This window comes from Schistocerca serialis, chromosome 5, assembly GCF_023864345.2.
Source record: "Schistocerca serialis cubense isolate TAMUIC-IGC-003099 chromosome 5, iqSchSeri2.2, whole genome shotgun sequence".
Classification (NCBI taxonomy): Eukaryota; Metazoa; Arthropoda; class Insecta; order Orthoptera; family Acrididae; genus Schistocerca; species Schistocerca serialis.
This window is the reverse complement of record NC_064642.1, coordinates 156,049,401-156,074,208: the sequence shown is the minus strand read 5'-3', so window position 1 is coordinate 156,074,208 and position 24,808 is coordinate 156,049,401. Positions and strand designations below refer to the sequence as shown.

The following is a 24,808-nucleotide window of genomic DNA, read 5'->3' as shown; positions in this document are numbered from 1 at the left end:
GACGTAGCTAATATCTATCTTACGTAAGGATTAAATACAAACAAAAGGTACAAGACCGGTGGAATGAGGCACAGGTGCAGCAGATAAATCACCCGATTACTCGCTACCAGATTGACCGATGATTACAACCATCACTGAAATCCGCGTTCCGAGCGCGACTTTCACACACTGTGTCGCCTGGCAGTTTTTACCGCTCCGACAGTCCCAGTGTGGGCCGGAAAAACCTGTACTCGCGACGCTGGAATGTATTCCGAGGCCTACATAGTACACGCTCTTCCTGACAGCTGTAAATAATACTCTCCTGCGGCAGTCGCGAGGCGGTGTTTTACGCGGCTTTAAGTCGCAGTGACTGCGGCCGGTCGTTGCCATCCTATCGCTTCCGTATCCGAAGACCAGTCTTGCTGTACCACGACCCTGTTCGCACTCGGCACTATCCTATATACTGAGCAGTATCAGGTGCATCTATAGAGATCGTAGATGTTCACCTTCCCTCTTTAATCACTGCCTGTAGCGATATAGACCAGACAACTCGGGCAGTTGTAACGCGTTATTTAGATTCAGAAAGCTTCCATTTGAATATTATCAAAAGCTGCCGTGCTGTTATATTTTCAACTGCTGTATTCATCATGGTACTCGATTACTTCATATCTGAAGCCACATCCCTCGAGACCGGACAATAATACTGGCGAACAGGTTCAAACACGACTCTGTAAACGGCCATCATGTTGCTGCAGAAGCAACTGAAAGATGTGTCTCATTATTCGTATATACTTTTTAGCAGTGCGCCACGTTCCACATTCTAGCGGTTTGTCGTTTGTATGAGCCACGTAGCAAGCAACGATTCAGGCTGAATTACCACTTAGTCCGCTAAGACGTCATTCCGCCCTAGATGGAAGATGGAGTAGCACTATAACTGACTTATTACATTTTTGGAACTACCAGTTCCTTGTACAAATCAAGACGATAAATTTAAGAGGAGCTTCGAGTGAAGCCGCCCTCTCTTTCCGTCTGGCTCTTTTGTGCTGAGTTCGTTATTCAGTTTGTCCTGTGCTGTCGAACTGATATGCTCTTGCAAGGCGTTGTGGCGAAACCGGTTTATAGTTTTTCGTGACTTTAATTACTTATAAATGATATTTCAGGTAGATCAAAAATATATAAAACCAGTTACCTATTGTCAGCGTAACAATTCGTTTGATCTCAAAAATGGTTAACCCGGCTAATATTTTTCAGTCTGCTAAAGAAATCTCCAGTTGACGTTGTGTAGATTCGTTGTCTGTAAAGTCATGTGAGTGACACTGAATTGCCTATCATTTATCAGATTTTACACAACTGTTACTTAAGATTGAAGCACTTTTCTCTAGCAAAGGGAACATTTAGTCACAAAATACTACCCGAGCACAGCACTGACGTATGTTTCCTATTAAAATATTTCATGTAAATCGTCCGAAATAATTAGGCTTCATACATCAGCAATTAAGAAATTCATACTACGTAACGTGCTGCGAGCACTGTTTTTAAAGATTCAATATGAGTTGAATTCTGTCTTTTAAAGTAGATTCGGGACCACCGGTGCACATTTATTTCCATTCATTTATATTTAACAACATTTATGTTTGTTCAAATTCTCGATTAAAAACTGCTGCGGAGATATTTTTGCTAAGATGGCAGCAGACAGACGATAGTCAATTTGTCTATTGTTATTCTCTATTCCTTTTATATCTAGTTAATACATTCGGATAAAAGTCTTTAAGCCTTTTGCTCTATACTCTTTAGCAGTTAAAATTATTCTCAATGAAAAATACTTCATATTTTTTATACCAGCTACTAGTAAACTCCGCTGTGAGTTACTAGTGCTAATGGCTGCGCTCCTAATTGCGGAACGGAAAATAAACACTTAAAAACATTAATTAGATTGGTTTACAACTGAAATAAACACAAATCCACGTCTAGACAATAGCGACTCTATTTTTCAGATAATAATTAACAATACAGGTTTTCTCTTTACAGACCTCACACGTCTCATGTCCTAACAGTTCATCGGTTAGCACAGAAAGAATAACTGAACCACAATGATCACAGATAACAAAAAAAAGATAATAATTGTCGTTGTCTATGAATGTAGTCCTCTGATAATAGTGTTAATTTACACAGAAATTAAATTATTACAGAAATAATGAAATAATTATCGTCATTTTTACACGATACAGTCTTTTTTATACGTGGTATCGATAATATTTGTTGAAGTTTGTGCACTTAGTTCATTTTAACATCTTGTGGCTAAAACACAGTGTCGTGGATATTACAGCGTCCACCACTGACGTCAGTATTACAATAGCGCATTGTTGCATTTTTTCCTCAGGTCTGTCTTTCTTTACACACATCCCTCCCAGCTGCCGGCCGGAGTGGCCGAGCGGTTTAGGCGCTACAGTCTGGAACCACGCTACCGCTACGGTCGCAGGTTCGAATCCTGCCTCGGGCATGGGTGTGTGCGATGCCCTTAGGTTAGTTAGGTTTAAGTAGTTCTAACTTCTAGTGGACTGATGACCTCACATGTTAAGTCTCATAGTGCTCAGAGCCATTCTGATCCTCCCAGTTGACTGTGTGCCTTTAGACATTTTCCTGTATTGGCGGGACTCGGATGTTCGGATGCGTGTAACAGGGCCCAGGCACTGAAGACGTTACTGCTGAACAAACTATACATGATACGTGAGCGCTGCAGAATATTGATTTTTATGGGGTTACACATCCATTGAATATAGATGAGCCTTCTGCGTCAGTGAATATGAAAATTAATCAACAATTTTCCTTCCCTTGTGAAGTTCAGTAAAGCTTAGAATTAGTCATAAGGAAACTGCTGTTCCGCCGGCCGGAGTGGCCGAGCGGTTCTAGGCGCTTCATTCTGGAACAGTGCGACAGCTACGGTCGCAGGTTCGAATCTTGCCTCGGGCATGGATGTGTGTGATATCCTTAGGTTAGTTAGGTTTAAGCAGTTCTAAGTTCTAGGGGACTGATGACCTCACATGTTAAGTCTCATAGTGCTCAGGACGAAAATAGTTTGCTTAGACTGCTGACTCGCTATACAGTTGGTGCACGTCAGTGGTAAGGCGCAAGTAAGACGAAAACTACAGGAGATGATACATCTAGTGTGCCAACAGGGACGTGTTCACTAGATTACATTACATTAGCAGTAATAAATGGATTCCATGAACGGTGGTCTCTGTGATGTGGATGGAAGTCAAAGAAATGCATTTTATTTGGTAGAAGTGCATAAACTGAATCGACATTGTTATATTACAGAGTTATTGTAAATGAATCTAAATCATTAAATTTAAGAATTTTTGTGAAGATACTCCTACATAGAATAGCAAAATTTACCCAATAGCAAACGCTTTAATTTGGTCGTACACTCCCTCTCGTTATCTACATTACAGTTAATGCGCTCTGGTAGGTTGCTGGATACATGTGTATCCCCGTGTCTGACTCCCTTCTGTACTGGTGGCAGTGTTGGTAAGGTTATTTTTGGTCCATGTGCTACAGTCATAATTTACACTTTTTTTTATACAAGAGAGATTTTGGTAATGATAGACGGCATTAATGAATTCATATATTGTGGGGTAGTTGTCAAAACATCAAGTTGCTGGAAAAGGTCTTCGCAGGGTGATGCAGAATTAAAACCAGATGTAATTCTTATGGTACTCTTCTGTATTGTAAGTTGAGTTTTCTTAGAAAATAATTCCGTAACTTATTAATAGGCGTAAAGAGAAGGAATAAACTAATTTCTTCCGTTTTAAATCACCAATAACAGTAATCAAGTGTACTGCGAACGTAGGTGCACTAGGACACTTCATTTATTCTGGATAGCGTGTTTTCCAATTAAAGTTGTGGTCTATCTGCAATCCCAAAAGTTTAACACTTTGTACTCTTAGTATTAGATTGTTTGAGAAACCTATTTTCAGAGCTTGTAGAGTTATTTAAGAAGTACTGAACTGTATGTACAGAGTCTTGTCAAATTTAAATGATAATTCACCTGTCTAGTTTCGAATATTTCATCAGGTGCCTTTTCAGTGAGCGGTTTGGTACTATTTTTTATCCCTATAATATCATTTGAAGAAAAGGATAAACTTTACTTATTCTGAAACTGTAAGCGGGTGATCATTTATGTGTGTCTGAAGTAAAAAACTGTACAAAACTGAATACTGTGGTACACCATTCCCGATATTTTCGATTCTGAGTGCCTATCGTGTTGCGATTTTCATGGAACTGGTACGTACATCCGAGTCAGTCAGTGAATTGGTAGTAACTTTTCAGATAGTACAGACAATCATTTCAACTCATCTGGGTGTGATTTACATAAATTATGAAAGCGATAGTATTAACTTTGTAATTATTTTATTTTTGCTTACCTCGTCATAGTGGGCACGGGTTCTGCACGTTTGTCCACCTGACTGAAAACGTATTTAACATTGTCTTTATTTCACAGTTAAATTTGTCAAAATGTTTCTAGTGATACCTATACCTACTCCGAATTCCTCTCCTGTGCTAACGTCTTCAGCTCAGAGTAGCACTTGCAACCTACGTCCTCAATTATTTGCTGGAGGTATTCCAATCTCTGCCTTCCCCTACGGCTTTTAACCTCGACAGCTCTCTCTAGTACCACGGACGTTATTCCTTGGTGTCTTAACAGATGTCCCATCATTCTGTCCCTTCTCCTTGTCAGTGTTTCCACATATTTCTTTTCCCTCCGATTCTGCGCAGAACCTCCTTATTCCTCACCTTATCAGTCCATCTAATGTTTAACATTCGTCTACAGCACCACATCTGAAATGCTTCGATTCTCTTCAGTTTTTCCCAAGGTCCATCTTTCACTTCAGTGCAATGCTGTTTGTTTCCAAACATACATTCTCAGCAATTTCTTCCTCAAATTAAGGGTTTTGTTTGATACTAGTCGACTTCTCTTGGCCAGGAATGCCCTTTTTGCCAGTGCTGGTCTGCTTCTGATGTCCTCCTCGCTCCGTCCGTCACTGGTTTTTTGCTGCCTAGATAGTAGAATTCCTTAACCTCATCTACTTCGTGACCATCAAACCCGATGTTAAGTTTCTTGCTGTTCTCATTTCTGCTACTTCTCATTATTTTCGTCTTTCTTCGGTTTACTCTCACTCCATATTCTCTACTCATTAGACAGTTCATTCCACTCAGCAGATCATATAATTCTTCTTCACTTTCACTCAGCATAGCAGCGTCATCAGCGAATTGTATCATTGATATCCCTTCACCTTGAATTTTAATTCCACACCTTAAACTTCATTTTAATTTCATCATTGCTTCTTCGAAGTACAGATTGAACAGTAGAGACGAAAGACTCTATCCCTGTCTCACACCATTTTTAATCCGAGCATTTCGGTCTTGGTCAACCACTCTTATTATTCTCTCTTTGATCTTGTACTTACTGTATATTACCCGTCTCTCCCTATAGCTTTCCCACATTTTCCCAGAATTTAGGACATCTAGGTCCATTTTAGACTGTCGAACGCTTTTTGCAGGCCGATAAATCCTATGAACGTGTCTTGATTTTTCTTTAGTCTTGCTACCATTATTAAGCGTAACGTCAGAATTGCCTTTAGCCTGTCTTACCAAACTGATCGTCATCTAGCGCATCCTCAATTTTCTTTTCCATTGTTCTGTAAATTAATCTTGTATGCAATTTGGATGGATGAGCTGTTAAGCTGAGCCGGTCGAAGTGGCCGTGCGATTACAGGCGCTGCAGTCTGGAACCGCAAGACCGCTACGGTCGCAGGTTCGAATCCTGCCTCGGGCATGAATGTTTGTGATGTCCTTAGGTTAGTTAGGTTTAACTAGTTCTAAGTTCTAGGGGACTAATAACCTCAGCAGTTGAGTCCCATAGTGCTCAGAGCCATTTGAACCATTTTTGTTAAGCTGATTGTGCGATAATTCTCGCACTTGTCAGCTCTTGCCGTCTTAGGAATTGTGTGGATGATGTTTTTCCGAAAGTCAGATGGTATGTTGCCAGACAATCCAGTATCTGATTTCGGAATCTCTGTCTGACCATGATGAAATCTAACTGAAATCTTCTCGTATTACCTGCATTTTTCAAGTATACCTCCTCCTCTTGTGATTCTTGAACAGAGTATTCGCTATTACTAGCTGAAACTTGTTACAGAACTCAATTAGTCTTTCTCCTCTCTCATTCCTTGTCCCAAGACCACATTCTTCTGTAAACATTTCTTTTGCTCTTTCCCGTACAATTGCATTCCAGTCTGCCATGACTATTAGGTTTTTTTTTTTTTTTTTTTTAGATTTTCATCTCCCTTTAAGTGCTACATTACCTTTTCAATATCCTCATATACTTTCTCTATTTAGTCATCTTCAGATCGCGACGTCGACATGTAGATCTGAACTATTGTTGTCGGCGTTGGTTTGCTCCCGATTCTGAAAAGAACAATTCCGTCACGGAACTGTTCACAGTAACACACTCCCTGCTCCAACTTCCTATTCATAACGAATCCTACTTCCGTTACACCATTTTATTACGCAATACCCATCTGACCAGAAATTGTCTTCTTTCAATTTCACTTCACCAAGCCTTACTCTATCTTGGTTGAGCCTTTGCATTTCCAATTTTCTAGCTTCCCTAAAACGTTCAAAGTTCTGACATTCCACGCCCCAACGTGTAGAACGTTTCCTTTCGTCGGTTATTCAGGCTTTTTCTCGTAGGCACCTCCCCCTTCGCATTTCCCTCCCAGAGGCCCGAATTCCTGAATCTTTTGCCAATGGAGAGATCATCATGACACTTTTCCAATTACAGGCCACATGTACCGTTGATATAAGTTATGTGTCTTTAATGCAGTGGTATCCATTGGCTTCTGCATCCTCATGCTATTGATCTTTGCTGATTCTTCCTCTTTTAGGGGCAGTTTTGCATCCGAAGGGCAAGAGAGGGCGCTGAGCCTCTGTCCACTCCTCTGCCCTCTTTGACAAGGCCGTTGGCAGAGTGAAGGAGACGTCTTAGGCCGGGCGTCTTCAGGCTGTCTTGTCCCACTGACGAGTCCTGAGAGGGAGTGGAAGGACTGCAAGGATTCACGTCAAGCAGCTTACTTGACAGGAGGTCTCGTGGTCGTGGGCTACCTTCTGTGTACCTGCTCCACTGAAAGGAGGGCTGTAGGATGAGTTAGAATACGGAATTCGGCTGGGATCTGAGGGTACACTGAATGCAATCAGAAATCAGTGCATGGCCATAAATACAATGGAAGCACCCCTGGAACATCCGTTTTATAAACAGTTCTATATTCAAAGTCTACTAACTGCCTTTCTAACATTCTGCGTGGTGTGTTTGTTCGAAGTCGTGTCTCCCTTCCACTTTCGAGCAACGACACTCTGAGCGTGTTTTTTAGGGGATTGACTAGTTTGAACCTGGGACCTGTTGCTGGTAAGGAGACGCCAGACCACACATGACATGTAGAGTTCAGAAGAGTTTAGTGAGACTAGCGATGATATAATCAAATACTCAATGATTTTAGCGTCAGCTCCACTGCACTCCCTGTAAAAGAATCTTAATACTAACTAAATTTAGTGGAAGGGGTTCAAGGCTTTCCTGTTTTTAGTTAGCTGGTAAAATAACGTCGAGAAAGTAGTTAAGTTTACCATTGGGATTTTTATGCTACTCACAAAACATTGTTTATAAATTGCACTCTTGATAAAAGGAAATATTTTAATACAGGATGATAAAAACCAACTGCGTTCAACAAAAATGTGAACGAATAGTCCCTGAATAGGTTTCCAAGTTCTATAATGGATCGAAGGATGACCTATGCCATATCACATCTATAATCTAGGTTTAAATGAAGTTTCATAAAAGAGAAAACTATCAAAAACGGTCTACAGTGACCCTCAATTATCTTAAATTACTTATGTAACTTGTCGTAAACTACAGTGGCTGACGTGGCTTCTCAATAATTATATACTAGAAAAATGATCGCGTTTCAGATTGTTATCTTCTAATAGCAAATGTGAATACCACTAAGTTTAATTGACGATCGACACTATTATTACGTAAAAAGGGGATGTAACAGATGAGACTTCTGCAGTTCTGAGTGAAGCCTTATGACTCTTACGCGGCATCGAGTGCGTTCATTACCTTGTCGTTGGTTAGGCAGCGTCAGGGGGCCGCGGGCGGCGCAGCTCCACACACCTCGCCGTCTCGGAAACAACTCTCTCTAACTTCTCCTTACTACAATTTACTGAAGTTCGTTTAAGAAAAGCTATCTGGCTGTGTTTTCAACTGACCAATCAGGCTCTCAATGCTAACCTTAAGCTCTGCCTACAAAAATTCTGTCTATCCAATGAGAAACGTTATACTTTTCTTGGTGGGGCAATGTTTTTAACGCTTGCAAAGGAACAGAGACGCGTATAGTCTCACGTTAAAACTTGCAGCTGGTGTGGCCCTTTTAGTGTTATCGTTAAGATCTATACTGTTCTTCTGGAGGGTTCTATCTTTTAACATGGACTGGGGGGTGGTCTTGGCGGTCGGCCGGTGATGTGGGTGTCCGTCCCTTATCGTAGGGCTTTCTAGCTTAACACGGTTCTACTCTCGGCTTCTGTTCTCGTTTCTCCCCTCGGAACTGCGTCTGTTTCACGGTGGGAAGGTATGACATGCATTTAGGCGTTCTTGTGTTAGTCTGTGGTATTCCATTTGCTCACTCGTTGATCGTATTACTTTGGTTAATTTAATGTCAGGATTTATTCCGAGCTACGTGACATACTGCCGGATTTGCTATCATGTCAGGGTTTTCATGGAAGATGTTGGATTTGCCTGACACCTTACAAAGTCTACTAACTGCTTTCTTACAAGGGGAGGCCGCCAATTGTGAAATTCAGATTCGATTCATACTGCGCATAATTAAAGCTCATGGCCAGAAATGTAATGTGGCAAAGCACCAAGATGCACTTCTCAGCCGTTGTCGAGAAAATCGACAGTTAAAAGAAACCGTTGCGGTGAAATACTCTCTACGATTAGTTACTTTTTACAGCGTGGTGGTGCAGCGGTAAGCGCTCGGGTTCGTAATCCGAAGTTCGCCTGATCGAATCTCGCTCCATGCAACTTTTTTTTTTAGTATTTATTTTTTGTAATATATATATATATATATATATATATATATATATATATATATAATTCCCGGCAATCAGTTGCAACAATTATGCATATAATAAGTTGTTGAAAGTCGTTTGTCGTGGAAAAACTGGCGACTTCGAACATCATTATGTTTTCCGCAAACAAAGTTGTATTTCACAAATGTTATTAATTGTCTTCATAGTGTTAACCACGTATAGTTAACGGAAGACGTAGAAACGAATACGTATAGCGTAAGTCAAACGTTCGAATTAGACCAGAGACCCCACGAACACAAACTTGCTGTGGCAGGTATGAAATATAAACTCCGTTACTCGCTCGTTACACTTGAAGGACAGATGCTGAATGGGCCGAAACGAGCCGCCCCATAACAGCGTAGTTGCCTGCTAACTTCGAAAGAGGGTAGATGCGGTCCCTAGCGCAACTTATAACATCGTCGAAAATCAGTGCGGACGGGACAGCTTTGATACACCCTGTTAAACAAACGGAAAAATGGAGGCGGTACAATTAGAGAGCGATCCGCCTTCACCAACATGCAATTCATTAATAGTTTATATATATATATATATATATATATATATATATATATATATATATATATATATATATATATATATATATGAATTGCAAAAAACTAATAATAAAAAAATATTGCTTGGAGCGAGATTCGATCCCGCGACCTTCGGATTACGAACCCCAGCGCTTACCGCTGCGCTATGACGCTGTAGAAAAATCGTTAATCGTAGAGAGTATTTCACCGCAACGGTTCCTTTTAACTGTCGATTTTCTCGACAACGGTTGAGAAGTGCATCTTGGTGCTTTACCACATTACACCTCTGGCCATGAGCTTTTATTATGCGCAGTATGAATCGAATCTGAATTTCACAATTGGCGGCCTCCCCTTGTTAGTAGTGTAACTTCTCATATTTCCTGAGTTTACATCCCAATAAAGCAGAGGTGGGCACGCAGGGCTCAGTGTTGACTTCATGGAAATAAGTCTAAGTCCCCTCGTAGTTACGCAGCACTGCACTGCGATCTCACAGCATCAGAACCCCAGCTAAACCATATCTGACTGACTGACCTGCTGCTCCATCACCGCCATCACTCCCATCACTCTCATCATCTCCTCAACAATATGGCGGCTAGCCTTTTTATAGCGGTAATGCACCCGGCACCACTTGTTGTAGAAGTTTCCAGTATTCTTGAGCATTGCCTGTGTGTCACGCGGTACCACTAGAGGCCTACGTGACGAACAGGCCGTTCGCCGCTCTCCAAGGGTTGCGCCTTGCAACGGCTCTCGTGCCTCGTGATGCGGCATAGTCTGCTCTTGTTAACAGAGTCAGCATTACACATAAGCTACATCCGGTCACGTCTGCCTCGCTGGTAGCAAGAATTTCCAATCCTACATCTTACTTGATTCTTAACTCTCATTTCTATCATTCGCGACAGGGCGGCAATGCTGATTATTAATAGAAATTTTATCAGTGGTGGGTTTCGAACACGGAGCCGTTGACGTTTTGATTACTAATCAAATACCCCACACCAGACCACGGGGCGCAGTGACGTCACATATATCTAACAGGCAGCAAGCATATGCCCCAAAGAACGACTACGATCTAAGCTGCTGCTGGTAATTGCAGGAAGTCTGTGTGTGATTGTTTTTTGTTGTTGTTGTTGTGGTCTTCAGTTCTGAGACTGGTTTGATGCACCTCTCCATCCTACCCTATCTTGTCCAAGCTTCTTCATCTTCCAGTACTTACTGCATCCTACATACTTCTGAATCTGCGTAGTGTATTCACCTCTTGGTCTCCCTCTACGATTTTTACCCTCCACGCTGCCCTCCAATGCTAAATTTGTGATCCCTTGATGCCACAGAACATGTCCTACCAACCGGTCCCTTCTTCTTGTCAAGTTCAGATGGCTCTGAGCATTATGGGACTTAACATCTGAGGTCATCAGTCCCCTAGAACTTAGAACTACTTAAACCTAACTAACCTAAGGACATCACACACATCCATGCCCGAGGCAGGATTCGAACCTGCAAGCGTAGCGGTCGCGCGGTTCCGGACTGTAGCGCCTGGAACCGCTTGGCCACTCCGGCCGGCTTCTTGTCAAGTTGTGCCACAAACTCCTCCTCTCCCCAATTCTATTCAATACCGCCTCATCAGTTATGTGATCTACCCATCTAATCTTCAGCATTCTTCTGTAGCACCACATTTCGAAATCTTCTATTCTCTTCTTGTCCAAACTATTTATCGTCCATGTTTCACTTCCATGCAAGGCTACACTCCATACAAATACTTTCAGAAACGGCTTCCTGACACTTAAATCTATACTCGATGTTAACAAATTTCTCCTTGTCATTGCCAGTCTACATTTTATATCTTCTCTACTTCGACCATCATCAGTTATTTTGCTTCCCAAATAGCAAACCTCCTTTACTACTTTAAGTTTTATGAAACATCTTCTAACACTCCAGGAGCTGATAGTCTTATCGATCAAGATGGTGCATTAGAACAGAATTCGAAAAGATTTGAGTTGTAGCCCCCATTTGGTTATCCTGGTTTAGATTCCGTGATTTCCCCACACCGTTCATGAGAATTTAACAGCCTACAGCCGATTTGTTAAAGTCTCTTTGTATTTCTCAGGCGGTGTTCGTCTCCAATAATTTGTTTTAGACCTGACGCGAAATTAAATACGTATCTTTGGCAGCCTTGAAGTTACTCACAGTTTTTTTATGGCAGATTTTCTTAATTTTCAGTTAGTTATGACATATCCAAAACTCCAGTATAGTCCTGAAATATTTACGGCTGTGTCGTACTATGCGCTCAGGACAAGGTGGAAACCCGTTTCGCAAGGTTGCAAAAGCTGCGGATGTCCGTATAATTCCGCTTTATGAGACTACCAGCGTGGCGAGCTGCCACAATTGGCACTCTAGGTGAGCAGTAACCTTATCTGGCCACGCGACTAATGCCTCTCGCCCTGGCCTCTCCCGCTTTTCGGGGAGTGCTTATCGTCCGGCAATTTAACGCATCGTGCGCAGCCGGCGTCCATCACACCTGTCTCATTAAAAGAAGCTGCGGAAGGCGGCAACCGGCGGCGGTAGCGCAAATCCCGTCGAGACGGTCCAGCCACGGCTCCATTAGGCGCGAAGCCGTTCCCCGTGTCGCCACGTTATCGCACTGACTGCCCCAGTCGCGAACCGTAAACACGTTAATGGCGATCCTCAAAATCGGCGCCTGCTCTGGGAATACCTGTCTTCGCTATTAGCCACCACGTCGGCCCGAACATGAGGGTGTGTCTCACTGGGTTGCCATCACCTGTGAGAATCTTTCCTTAGTTCAATGTAGTTTAATTATTTGCACGTGCCATGGATGATAGATTCGATTTTTCGCTATGATCACAAACAAAGCACTTTTAAAATTACAATATAACTTCTCGGTGAAAAATGTGGGTGAAAAATGCTGACCACTTATATGATTATCTACATAAAGAGTGTCTTTGCTTCCCCATTCTCCACAGCAAGCACGGAAATGTTTGTTTTGTAAATAAAAACACCTTCTCTTGCTGCACTATGTTTTATTTTCCAGAAGCGTTTCGCCTTTTTTCAGTTTAGGGCACCGTCAGTTGGATGGTTCTTCCTGTTCTGTTTGGCATCGGTGTTTCCTCTCACCTGGTCACATGGACGTCGCACTACCACTCTGTTTACGAAACATAAGCACGTTTTTTGTGCTTCGACATTTTTCTCTCCGTTGGCAAAAGATTAAGCATTAGTCACCCATTCGGATCTCCGGAAGCGGACTGCCAAGGGCAAGGTGACCAGGAGAAAAAGGTTGATAATCAACGAAAGGGTAACACTTTTTCTCGAAGTGCATAAATGCGATATGCTTCCCTATTGAACTCACTTTGTTCCTCTATAACTTTTTTTACGTATGGGATCTTACTTCCTTGAAACCGTTTTGTTCTTCGGATAACAGATTTTCAGCAATAATTTGTAGACGTTGATTTATTATCTTGGCTGAAATCAAGATAAAGCTTTTGACCATGTAAGTAGGAAAATCATATCAAACATGAAAGGATATTCACGGCAGGTGATAGAAAGCCTATACAAATGTACAAAAAAAAAGAGTAAAGACTAACCACGCTTTAACAGAAAACTTACCTATAAACCAAAGTGTCCGATAAGACGGTAGCTTACCATGCACACTTTTTAATATACCTTTATGCATTGACCATATGACTCAGACATGGGAACAGTAAATTGACCTAGGCTACACATTTTCAGACGAGATATCTCTTAGTATAATTCTTTTTGCAGACAATCTTCAGTCGTACAGGATATCGAAACATCTCTACAAAGATCCATATATACCCTTAACGCAATTTCTAAAGAATACAATATGAGAACATCCATTTCAAAAACAAAGGTGGTGGCTTTCAAAGGGAAAAAACCGCTGAGGACTAAGATCATCACACGAAACAAAACAATTGAACAAGTCAGCCGCTTCAGTCACCTAAGATATATTATTAGCCACCAGAATAAATTTGATATTGACACCAAACTGTGGAAATATATGATTTGCGGAACAATAAAAAGAACATTTAGAAATAAAGTTATGAAAGACACCAAAATGAGGTTTTATAAGGCAAAGGCCGCCCCCACATTGCTCTTTGGTAGTGAAACTTGGACAACTACTTAAAAGCAAGAATGTAGAATTCAAGTGGCAGAAATGAATATGCTAACAGGGGTGAAAGGGTAGACAAGATCAGATGGACATCAGGGATTGGCATGTATGCTATAAATTACAAGCTGACGTCTAATCGACTAAGCTTGCTAGAATGCCTACAAAGACTACCAGATTCGAGACTACGAAAAAATCCTTAAATTTCAGAACTTTAGGCACAAGATCCTTAGCAAGACCAAGAAAAAGACGTACGCCAACACTATGATAAAAGAAGAAGAAGGGTAACACTCTACGAGTTGCATCGTAGAAGAGAAGCTGAAAAACGCAAAGACACAGTCTGGATAAAGTGAACATCAGCGAAGTCAACTGGAAAAAAGACAATGATTTCTGATTAGACGAGTATAAAGTAATATCAACAGCAGCAGATAATGTCGTGACGGGAATAGGATTCATTACGAACAGAAAGGCAGGCCAGTGAATGAGTTACAGTGAACAGTCAGTGACAGGATTATTCTCATCAAAATTGACAGTAGACCGAGGCCAGAAATGCATGTTCAGGTAGACATGCCGACATCACTTACGAAAGGTAAAGACGTAGAGGAAGGAAAATAGGTTATTGAACGTGTGATTCAGCATCTAAAATTAGAAACGAGATGAAAAACTAATAATCACTGGCAGTTGGAACTCTTTAGTAGGGGAAAGATTAGACGACTGACTTAGTGGAGAATATGGTTTAGGAAGTAAATAATGATGGGCTGCACCGAATCAGAAGACTGATGAGTTGGAAAGAAGTAGGTATGAGAGAAGACAAAGACTTATTTTGTTCTGAAATAAACTATAGCTAGTAATAGCGTCCAAGAAACACAAGAGCAGGACTGGGAAAAGGCATACTGTAGACTTGGAAAAGGCACGGGAAGATTTCAGCTGGATTACATCATGGTAAGAGATTGTGAGATTAGGTATTAGATCGTAAGGCGTACCCAGGAAAATGTTACAGACACACATCACAATTTAGTGATGATGAAGAACAGAAAGACGTTCAAGGAAAGAGTCCAGAAGAATCAATGTGAAAAGAAGTAGGAACTGCAGAATGACGACGTGCGCTTCATGTTTTGTAAGCTTGTAAATACTGACATAATGAATATCACAATAGGCAGGTTAGTTAAAGTCAGACATCTTTAAGGAAGGGGAATGTGGAAATACAAGAGTAGGTGCAAGAGAGGTAATTGCGAAGAAACCTTGGCTGACAGAAGAAATTCTTCAGTTTACCGACAAAAGACGGAAGTATAAAAATATGCAGGTAAAGGGGGTATTACAGCGAACTAAGGAATGAAATGAATAGGAATCACAGGGAAGTTAAAACGAAACGGATGCAGGAAACGTGTGAAGAAATCTAAAACAACTGATCGTCTGAAGGACTGGTTCGGTGTTAAGTGAATCAAGATAATTTTCAGTGAGATTAAAAATAAAGGCGTTGAAATTTGCAGGTACAGTGCTTGGGGCATTACACTGGTAGAAGCAGGAGAGAGCGGGCAGGTGGAAAGAGTACAATGAACGCCTTTACGAGAGGGAGGACTTGTATGATGCCGGTGGCTGTCGCCAAGCGGTTCTAGGTGCTTCAGTCTGGAACCGCGCGACCGCTACGGTCGGAGGTTCGAATCCTGCCTCGGGCATGGATGTGTGTGATGTCCTTAGGTTTAACTAGTTCTAAGTTCTAGGGGACTAATGACCTCAGATGTTAAGTCCCATAGCGCTCAAAGCCATTGTTTTGAACTTGTATGATGACGTGACGTAAGAAGAAATAGGAGTCTATGTGGAAGACATATGGGTTTCCGTATGAGAGTTTAAAATAGCTTTGCAAATCTTGCGATCAAATAAGGTGGAAGGCATAGATAAGTTTATTCGGATTTTCTAAAAATCACTAACAGAAGTCACAACTAAACGTCTACTGAATTTTTTTTGTATAATCTATGAGTCTAGAGACACGCCATCAGACATTCAGAAAATGTCTACACAATCCTGAAGATTGCACGTGGGGATATGAACGAGAACTATAACACAATCAGCAGCGCAGTTCATGTATTCAAGTTGCTGACAAGAATAACTTACAGAAGAAAGAAAAAGAAAATTTAGGACCTGTTAGATGGCAAAAGTTTGCTTTAGGAAGGGTAATGGCACTAGAGAAGTAGTTCTAACGTTCCGCTTGGTAACTGATGCAACACTTAAGAAAAGTCAAGAGAGGTTTATAGGATTTGTCGACAAATAGAATCTATTCGACAAATTAAAATGGTGCAAGATGTTCGAAATATTCTGGAAAATAGGTATAAGCTATAGGGAAAGGCGAGTAATACATAATATATACAAGAACCAAGAGGGAAAAATAAGAATGGAAAAAAATGGTTCAAATGGCTCTGAGCACGAGGTCATCAGTCCCCTAGAACTTAGAACGACTTCAACCTAACTAACCTAAGGACATCACACACATCCATGCCCGAGGCAGGATTCGAACCTGCGACCGTAGCGGTCGCGCGGTTCCAGACTGAAGCGCCTAGAACCCCTCGGTCACACCGGCCGGCTAAGAATGGAAAACTAAGAACTAAATCCTTACATTAGAAAACATATACGACAGCCATGTAGTCTTCACTCCTGTTCTTCAGTCCGTACATCGACGAAGCAGAGACGGAAAGGAAAGAAAGGTAACTGAAGTCAGAAATTATTGATTAGTGGATTGCAACCACGATGAATAAGAAAAGTGCCAAGAGTGTGATTAACATCTATTATGAAATTTCGCTGATGTGTTTGCTATCCTCGCTGAAAGTGGGGAAGAACTGCAGGAACTCTTGAACAGAATGAGCAGTCTAACTGTCGCACACTATGGATTGAAAATAAACCAAAGAAAGACGAAAGTAATCAGGAGTAGCAGAAATGAGAAACGCAGTAAAAGTAATGTCAAAAGTGAATGAATTCTGCTACCCTGGAAGCGTAATAACACATGACGGAAAAAGCAAGGTTGACATAAAAGACAGCCCAGTATAGGCAAAGAGGACATTTCAGGCCAAAAGTAGTCAAATAATATCAGACATCAGCTTTAACTGGGGAAGAAATTTCTAAGTCTGTACGTGTGGAGAACAGCATTGTATGGAAATTAATCATGGCTTGTGAGAAAACCGGAAAACAATCGAAGCGTCTGAGGTGTGGTGCTATGCAAGGACGTTGAAAATGAAGTGAACTGATAAGATAAAGAATGAATCGGTTCTCCACAAAATCAGTGAACGAAGGAACGTACGGTTAACATTGAGAAGAAGATGGGGCTAGAAGATAGAACAGGGAAAACTACTTCTTTAATAGGGTACACTGCACGGGTAAAAACTGTAGGGAAGGACCAAGACTGGAATACGTCCAACAAATAACTGCCGGACGTGGGGTGCAAGTGCGAGTCTGATATAAGTACGTTTGCGCAAGAGAGGAATTCGTGGCGGGATGCATGAAACAAACCAGAAGACTAATAACTCGAAAAGAAATCTGACATCTACAGAGCTCTTTTATGGAAGAGAGCTGTCATTTATTGCACTAAATTACTTCTAATAAATGTACATTCCCTAGCCAGCCATCGGGTATAATCATGTTATCTAGACAGCAGAATACGCTCACTCCTTTTACTGAAATGTCATTCCCAATTTCTATGTTAATAAAGCCATTTACCTTTCATTACTTCTTTAGAGCCCAGCCCTTTTATTCCTCTTCCAAAATTTGTTTCCATTTCCTCATTGCTTTCTCAACGAATACGTTAAACAACGATGGTGAGTATCTCCAATCGTCCCTTACACCCTTTTTAACATGAATCTATCTCTCGCGACCTTGCACTTGTATTAACCAACTTGAATTCGATTGATATTGTAGATTATTATTCTTCTGTGTATGTGAATGAATTCTGCTATCCAGGAAGCATAATAACACATGACGGATAAAGCAAGGATGACGAAAAGACAGCCCAGTATAGGCAAGGAGGACATTCCAGTCCAAAAGTAGTCAAACAATATCAGACATCGGCTTTAACTGGGGAAGAAACTTCTGAGTCTGTACGTGCGGAGAACAGCATTGCATGAGAAAACGGGAAAAGAAAAGAATCGGAGCGTTTGAGATGTGGTGCTATACAAGGACGTTGAAAATGAGGTGGACTGAAAAGATAAAGAATGAATCGGTTCTCCACAAAATCAGTGAACAAAGGAACATACGGTTAACATTGAGAAGAAGGATGACATTGAAGAAAGTCGAAATAAGGACGTCTGTACGAGATTCAAGCTACGCCCAGGCAGAGAGTTCAACCTCTTTGCCACCCCGCTCGGTGGTTCTCAGAAATGGACTCTCCCTTAGTTTTGAAAAAACTCACTGTATCCAGTTTTGTACACCGAACAGATAGCATATGAACAGTGTTCAGTTAACAAGGTAGATTTCTCCAATGTTTGGTTGTTCACACTGATGACAACTTGAACTGGAAGAAGCATATTACTGAGCTTCTCAAACAATTAAGTTCAACTTCTTTCGCTCTTCGTACGATCGCTAGTCTTGGTAATAAACAGATCAGCCTCCTAACGTACTTTGCATATGTCCACTCAATAATGTCTTACGGAATAGTTTTCTGGGGTAACTCACCACTTAAAGATAAAATACTGATAGGACAAAAGAGAGCAGTGAGAATAATTAGAGGTGTTCACCCAAGGACGTCATATAGGCACCAATTCAAGGAGTCAGATATTTTAACTGCACCATCAGAGTACATATATTCGCTAATGAAATTCGTTATAAATAATCCATCTCAATTCGCGAAGAACAGTGATGTTCATATGTAGAACACTAGAGGGAAAAATGACCTTTCCTATCCGTTATTGAAGCTGTCAGTCGCTCTAACAGGAGTACGTTATTCAGCAACAAAAATCTTTGATCATTTACCCAACAATAAAGTGTCTGGCAGGTGGCAGATCAAGTTTTAAATCTAGCTTAAAATCATTTCTTTTGGACAACTCCTTCTATTCCATGGACTAGTTTCTGTTTGATAACTGGTAAAAAAAAAAATTGTACCTCTACATGTAGTTGCATGTGTAGAACTAAAAATTTCAGTAATATTAATATTAGCACTATTCATATGTGTATATTCAGGGTGCGTCAAAAAAAGTGTATACACACTTTGAACTGTCATAGACAATTTATTTCCCGTTCTTTAAGGTTAAATATCTGTGAGAAAGTAATGTGAAGTTTCTTCAACATGTGGCAGCAGTGGCAAGGAAGTAACTGCAACATGGCGGACGTGCGTTTGAGCTTTGAAGCGCGGAAGCATATAATTAAGTGGTACTGGAAGTTTTAGAATGTAGCTGCGGTTCGAAGACAGTGGAGAAGTGAGTATGGTACAGAACCACCTTCAAGGTAAAAGTCTACGAGACAAATTCGAAATTCATGGGTGTGTGATGTGCTTAAAGGTCGATCAGGGCGACCTCGTACAGCTACAAGTGATGATTTCACAATTGCGGTCTTGGAACTGTTTCAGCGTTCGCCTCAAAAATTTCAAGGCAAGCGGCACGTGAGAATAATGTAAGTGCCAGTAGTGTGCTACGCATTCTGAAGAAAGGCAAGTTTCGTGTGTACCTTCCAAGGCTGGTGCAACAGCTAAGTGACGACGATCCAGATCGAAGGTTAGATTTTTGTGAATGGGTTCAGGAGTTGGTGAGACGTGAACCGGGATTTATGGGTAGCATAATTTGGTCGGATGAAGCCCAATTCAAACTCAATGGAACTGTCAATAAGCACAATTGTGTGTACTGGGCCGAAGATAATCCTCAAATTACAGTTGAAAAGACTGTGAATTCGCCTGGTGTAAATGTGTAGTGTGGTTTGTCTGCAAGGGGACTCATTGGGCCTTTCCGCTTTGAATGTACTGTTACTGGAGAAACGTACCTATCAATGCTTGCTGACTCCATATTTCCTGCCATTCGTGCATTATACGGTAATGATGAGTTGTATTTCCATCAAGATGGCGCCCGCCGTACTATCATAGGGACATACGAGCATACCTGGATCACAATGCGCCAGGCCAGTGGATAAGACGCAGGGGACCAATCGAGTTTCCTGCACGCTCTCCAGACCTCACGCCGCTGGATTTCTTCTTATGGGGCACAATAAAAGACGAGGTGAACAAACGTAAACCACGTAACCTGGACACACTTTGGAATGAGATTCAGGCAGTGTGTGCAGAAATCTCATTGGACACTGTGGTGTGCGTACTGTAAGACCTTCGGTAGACACACCATCAGATTATTTGACTTGTCGCTCTAGCGAAGTAGGCGAGTGTCAGCAATATGTCTCGTGGTCTTATCGTGGCGTGTTTATCTTCTGCCATTAGGTCAGACGATAGAAATGGCACTTGCACGCTTAGAGTAGCAGATTGACGGTGACCAACTTTAAACAGAACTTGATTAATTTTCACACACATTTATTAAAATAATAAAAAGCATAGAAATTACTTAACTTCCTTCTGGATGCTGTTTACAATTGACAATCTGAAGTTCCTTTGGTCTTGGTACGTTAATCTTATTCTCACATATCTCTGATACTTCACAAAGTGTCTATTCATTTATCTTCATGGCTATGTACAGGAATATGATAATCTTATTAGGCGCAAACTGACACTTGACTGCAGACTAATCCAGACTGACTAATCGGAGGTCTGTACACTTGTTATAATACCTCGCGCATTCAGGTATCACTGCGCGAGTGTGATCCGCGAGGAGAAAAGGTTCTACGTTAGCAGCGATCTCATTGGCTGCATTACATATTAATATGCGGATCGGCGGAAGCAGAATTTGGTCCGTCTCTAAGACAGCGCAATCTCGTAGTGCGGAGACGGACGAGCGCTGCGCCTGCGCTGTTGTGCTTAGCGAGGCGCGCTCTAGTGGGAGAGTTGTGTACGCTCTGACTACGCGGAACTATGTACACAACAGACACTTTGGTACGATGTACGGAATCAGTGGTGACTCGTACTCAGAAATGTGTTGATGCTGAAGACCACCAGTTTGAACATTAATCACTTTTGCAAAGTACATTTATGTTTCCAATTGGACTTTAAGCTTTCCGCTTCCAGAAATTTAACATTGTACAACGGAAAATAAATTTTCTATGACGCTTCAAAGTGTGTATACATTTTTTGATGCACCCTGTATATCTTGTAATCTGACTTGTTCCATATCATATAGATAAAATAATCGTAAAAATGATCTACGGAACATGACATAACTAAACAAGTGGGAACCTAAAAGCACAGCCGGCCAGTGTGGCCGGTCGGTTCTAGGCGCTTCAGTCTGGATCCGCGTGACCGCTACGGTCGCAGGTTCGAATCCTACCTCGGGCATGGATATGTGTGGTGTCCTTAGGTTAGTTAGGTTTAAGTAGTTCTATGTTCTAGGGGACTGAAGTCCCATAGTGCTCAGAACCATTTGAACCTAAAAGCACAGGGATTCCCTTAAACGGTGACAATTAATGTCGAGTGTGGAGGCGTTTATGTATTTTTAACCTAAGCTGCAGTTAGTCACACTAGTCGAGAATATTTGGAGAAATGGGAAGCGTTACGGTGTTTTAAACGCGTGTCGCTTAATACCGATTTACTGTCGACGGAGACGACCCGCCGCGACGACCCGACGGTGGTCGCGCCGTTATCCGGACCTGTTGTGAAGCTCCAGGAATTCCTTTTTACTAAACGGGAGGAGGAGGAGGAGGAGGAGGAGGAGGAGGGTGAGCCGGAGGGCGGCCTTCCCGACAGGTGCGCGACGTCTGGTCGGGGGCCCACGCAGGCCACGGCAGGCCACGCGCCGACAGCCGGCGAGCCGGCGGGCCCACCCGACCAGTCGGACACCCGATACCGCGCCCTAATCAGCAGCCGGCCATCTGCGGCAACACCTCGCCGCCTGTCTCGACCGACACGCCACATTTCGTCTTCCGAGTTCACACGGAAACGGTTCTCTCACTGCCAGTTCCCACCGCAGCTCGCCCACGCCGCTGTAGCACTCGACACACGCACTGCTGAGGTAGTGTGCAAGAAATGCAAAATTATTATTATTCTCGAATCAGAAACATACAAATTTACAGTAGCCGTACACATCAATAAATATGTACATATACAGGGTGTTACAAAAAGGTACGGCCAAACTTTCAGGAAACATTCCTCACACACAAAGAAAGAAAATATGTTATGTGGACATGTGTCCGGAAACGCTTACTTTCCATGTTAGACCTCATTTTATTACTTCTCTTCAAATCACATTAATCATGGAATGGAAACACACAGCAACAGAACGTACCATCGTGACTTCAAACACTTTGTTACAGGAAATGTTCAAAATGTCGTCCGTTAGCGAGGATACATGCATCCACCCTGCGTCGCATGGAATCCCTGATGCGCTGATGCAGCCCTGGAGAATGGCGTATTGTATCACAGCCGTCCACAATACGGGCACGAAGAATCTCTACATTTGGTACCGGGGTTGCGTAGACAAGAGCTTTCAAATGCCCCCATAAATGAAAGTCAAGAGGGTTGAGGTCAGGAGAGCGTGGACGCCATGGAATTGGTCCGCCTCTACCAATCCATCGGTCACCTAATCTGTTGTTGAGAAGTGTACGAACACTTCGACTGAAGTGTGCAGGAGCTCCATCGTGCATGAATCACATGTTGTGTCGTACTTGTAAAGGCACATGTTCTAGCAGCACAGGTAGAGTATCCCGTATGAAATCGTGATAACGTGCTCCACTGAGCGTAGGTGGAAGATCATGGGGCCAATCAAGACATCACCAACAATGTGTTGATGAAGTGATTGCACAATTGCGTGCGGATTCTCGTCAGCCCACACATGTTGATTGTGAAAATTTACAATTTGATCACGTTGGAATGAAGCCTCATCCGTAAAGAGAACATTTGCACTGAAATGAAGATTGACACATTGTTGGATGAACCATTCGCAGAAGTGTACCCGTGGAGGCCAATCAGCTGCTGATAGTGCCTGCACACGGTGTACATGGTACGGAAACAACTGGTTCTCCCGTAGCACTCTCCATACAGTGACGTGGTCAACGTTACCTTGTACAGCAGCAACTTCTCTGACGCTGACGTTAGGGTTATCGTCAACTGCACGAAGAATTGCCTCGTCCATTGCAGGTGTCTTCGTCGTTCTAGGTCTTCCCCAGTCGCGAGTCATAGGCTGGAATGTTCCGTGCTCCCTAAGACGCCGATCAATTGCTTCGAAGGTCTTCCTGTCGGGACACCTTCGTTCTGGAAATCTGTCTCGATACGAACGTACCAAGCCACGGCTATTGCCCCGTGCTAATACATACATCAAATGGGCATCTGCCAACTCCGCATTTGTAAACATTGCAATGACTGCAAAACCACGTTTGTGATTAACACTAACCTGTTGATGCTACGTACTGATGTGCTTGATGCTAGTACTGTAGAGCAATGAGTCGCATGTCAACACAAGCACCGAAGTCAACATTACCTTCCTTCAATTGGGCCAACTGGAGGTGAATCCAGGAAGTACAGTACATACTGACGAAACTAAAATGACCTCTAGCATGGAAATTAAGCGTTTCCGGACACATGTCCACATAACATCTTTTCTTTATTTGTGTGTGAGGAATGTTTCCTGAAAGTTTGGCCGTACCTTTTTGTAACACCCTGTATATACACAAATTGTATTTATATTACATGTGCCCAGTACTTTGCAACCTCCAAGGCGCTTGGAGTAGCTTGCAGGAGATCAATCTTCGTGCAGGATGTAGGACACAAAAGGCACTGGAGCATGTGGCTTGTGGTTGTTCTTGTCCACAATCACAGGACGTATCTTCTGTTATGAAGCTCCATCTCTTCAGGTTGTCTCTGGATCGTCCAACTCCTGATCGTAATGTGTTTAAAGATTTCCACACCAGCCAGCTCTCGTTGTGTCCAGGTGGTAGTTCTTCAGCTTCTGGCGCCTGCAGGTGAGGCGTCGACTTCTTCCATAACTCCAGCCTTGCCTTCTCTCGTGAAATGGTGAGCTTCTCGGATGTTCTCAGGAAGCTCTTTCACGATCTCAGCCGTTGCTGTGGTGGATTATGTCCGTGCAGTGGATGGGCACTGTCCTGTTCCACTTTCAGTCTCTCCTTGTTGGTAGCCACTGTTCTGCGTATCCATGGTGGTGCTATTCCAGCCAGGCAGTAGAGCTTATCAGTTGGGGTAGGTCTTAAACAACCTGTGATCAACCTGCAGGTTTCGTTGAGAGCAATGCCTACTTATCTGGCATGAGATGACCTGTACCAGACTGGAGAAGCACATTCAGCAGTAGAAAATCACAGTGCCATTCCAGAACAGCGAATAGTTTGTGGATGTGACCCCCGCCGTGTCCCCGCTAGTTTGCGAATTAGGTTGTTTCGAGCGGAGATTTTCATTTTGGTGTTCTTGCAGTGAGTTTTGAATGTCAGAGTTCTATCGAGAGTGACTCCCAAGTATTTAGGTGCGTGATGCTGCTGGAGTTGGATGTCTGACCAAATCGTCAGCATTCCCCACCTACATTCTGTAGATCTGATGCAATTAAAATTGGACTTTTTTTCATTCGTGGCTCGAGAAGAAGGAAAAGCGTAAGCCCCAATTGAAATTCGACAGCAGCAGAATCGTAATCGAAACTGCAGTTTGTCCTTCAGCGATACCGCAGCTCTCATTATTACGGATACAGCCACTGTAGTGCAACTATGGAATCGATCGATTCAGTAGGGCCGCGCGGGATTAGCCGAACTGTCTGAAGCGCTGCAGTCATAGACTGTGCGGTTGGTCCCGGCGAAGGTTCGAGTCCTCCCTCGGGCATGGGTGTGTGTGTTTGTCCTTACGATAATTTAGCTTAAGTAGTCAGTTAGCTTAGGGACTGATGACCTTAGCAGTTAAGTCCCATAAGATTTCACACACACA

The 24,808-nt window shown here is 42.4% G+C and overlaps 1 protein-coding gene across 1 annotated transcript in view; it reads left to right on the top strand.

The window, feature by feature from the left end:
• Positions 1-24,808, top strand: part of LOC126481814 (uncharacterized) — a 400,368-nt gene that overhangs the window by 216,721 nt on the left and 158,839 nt on the right. The gene's annotated exons all lie outside the window — the stretch shown is intronic.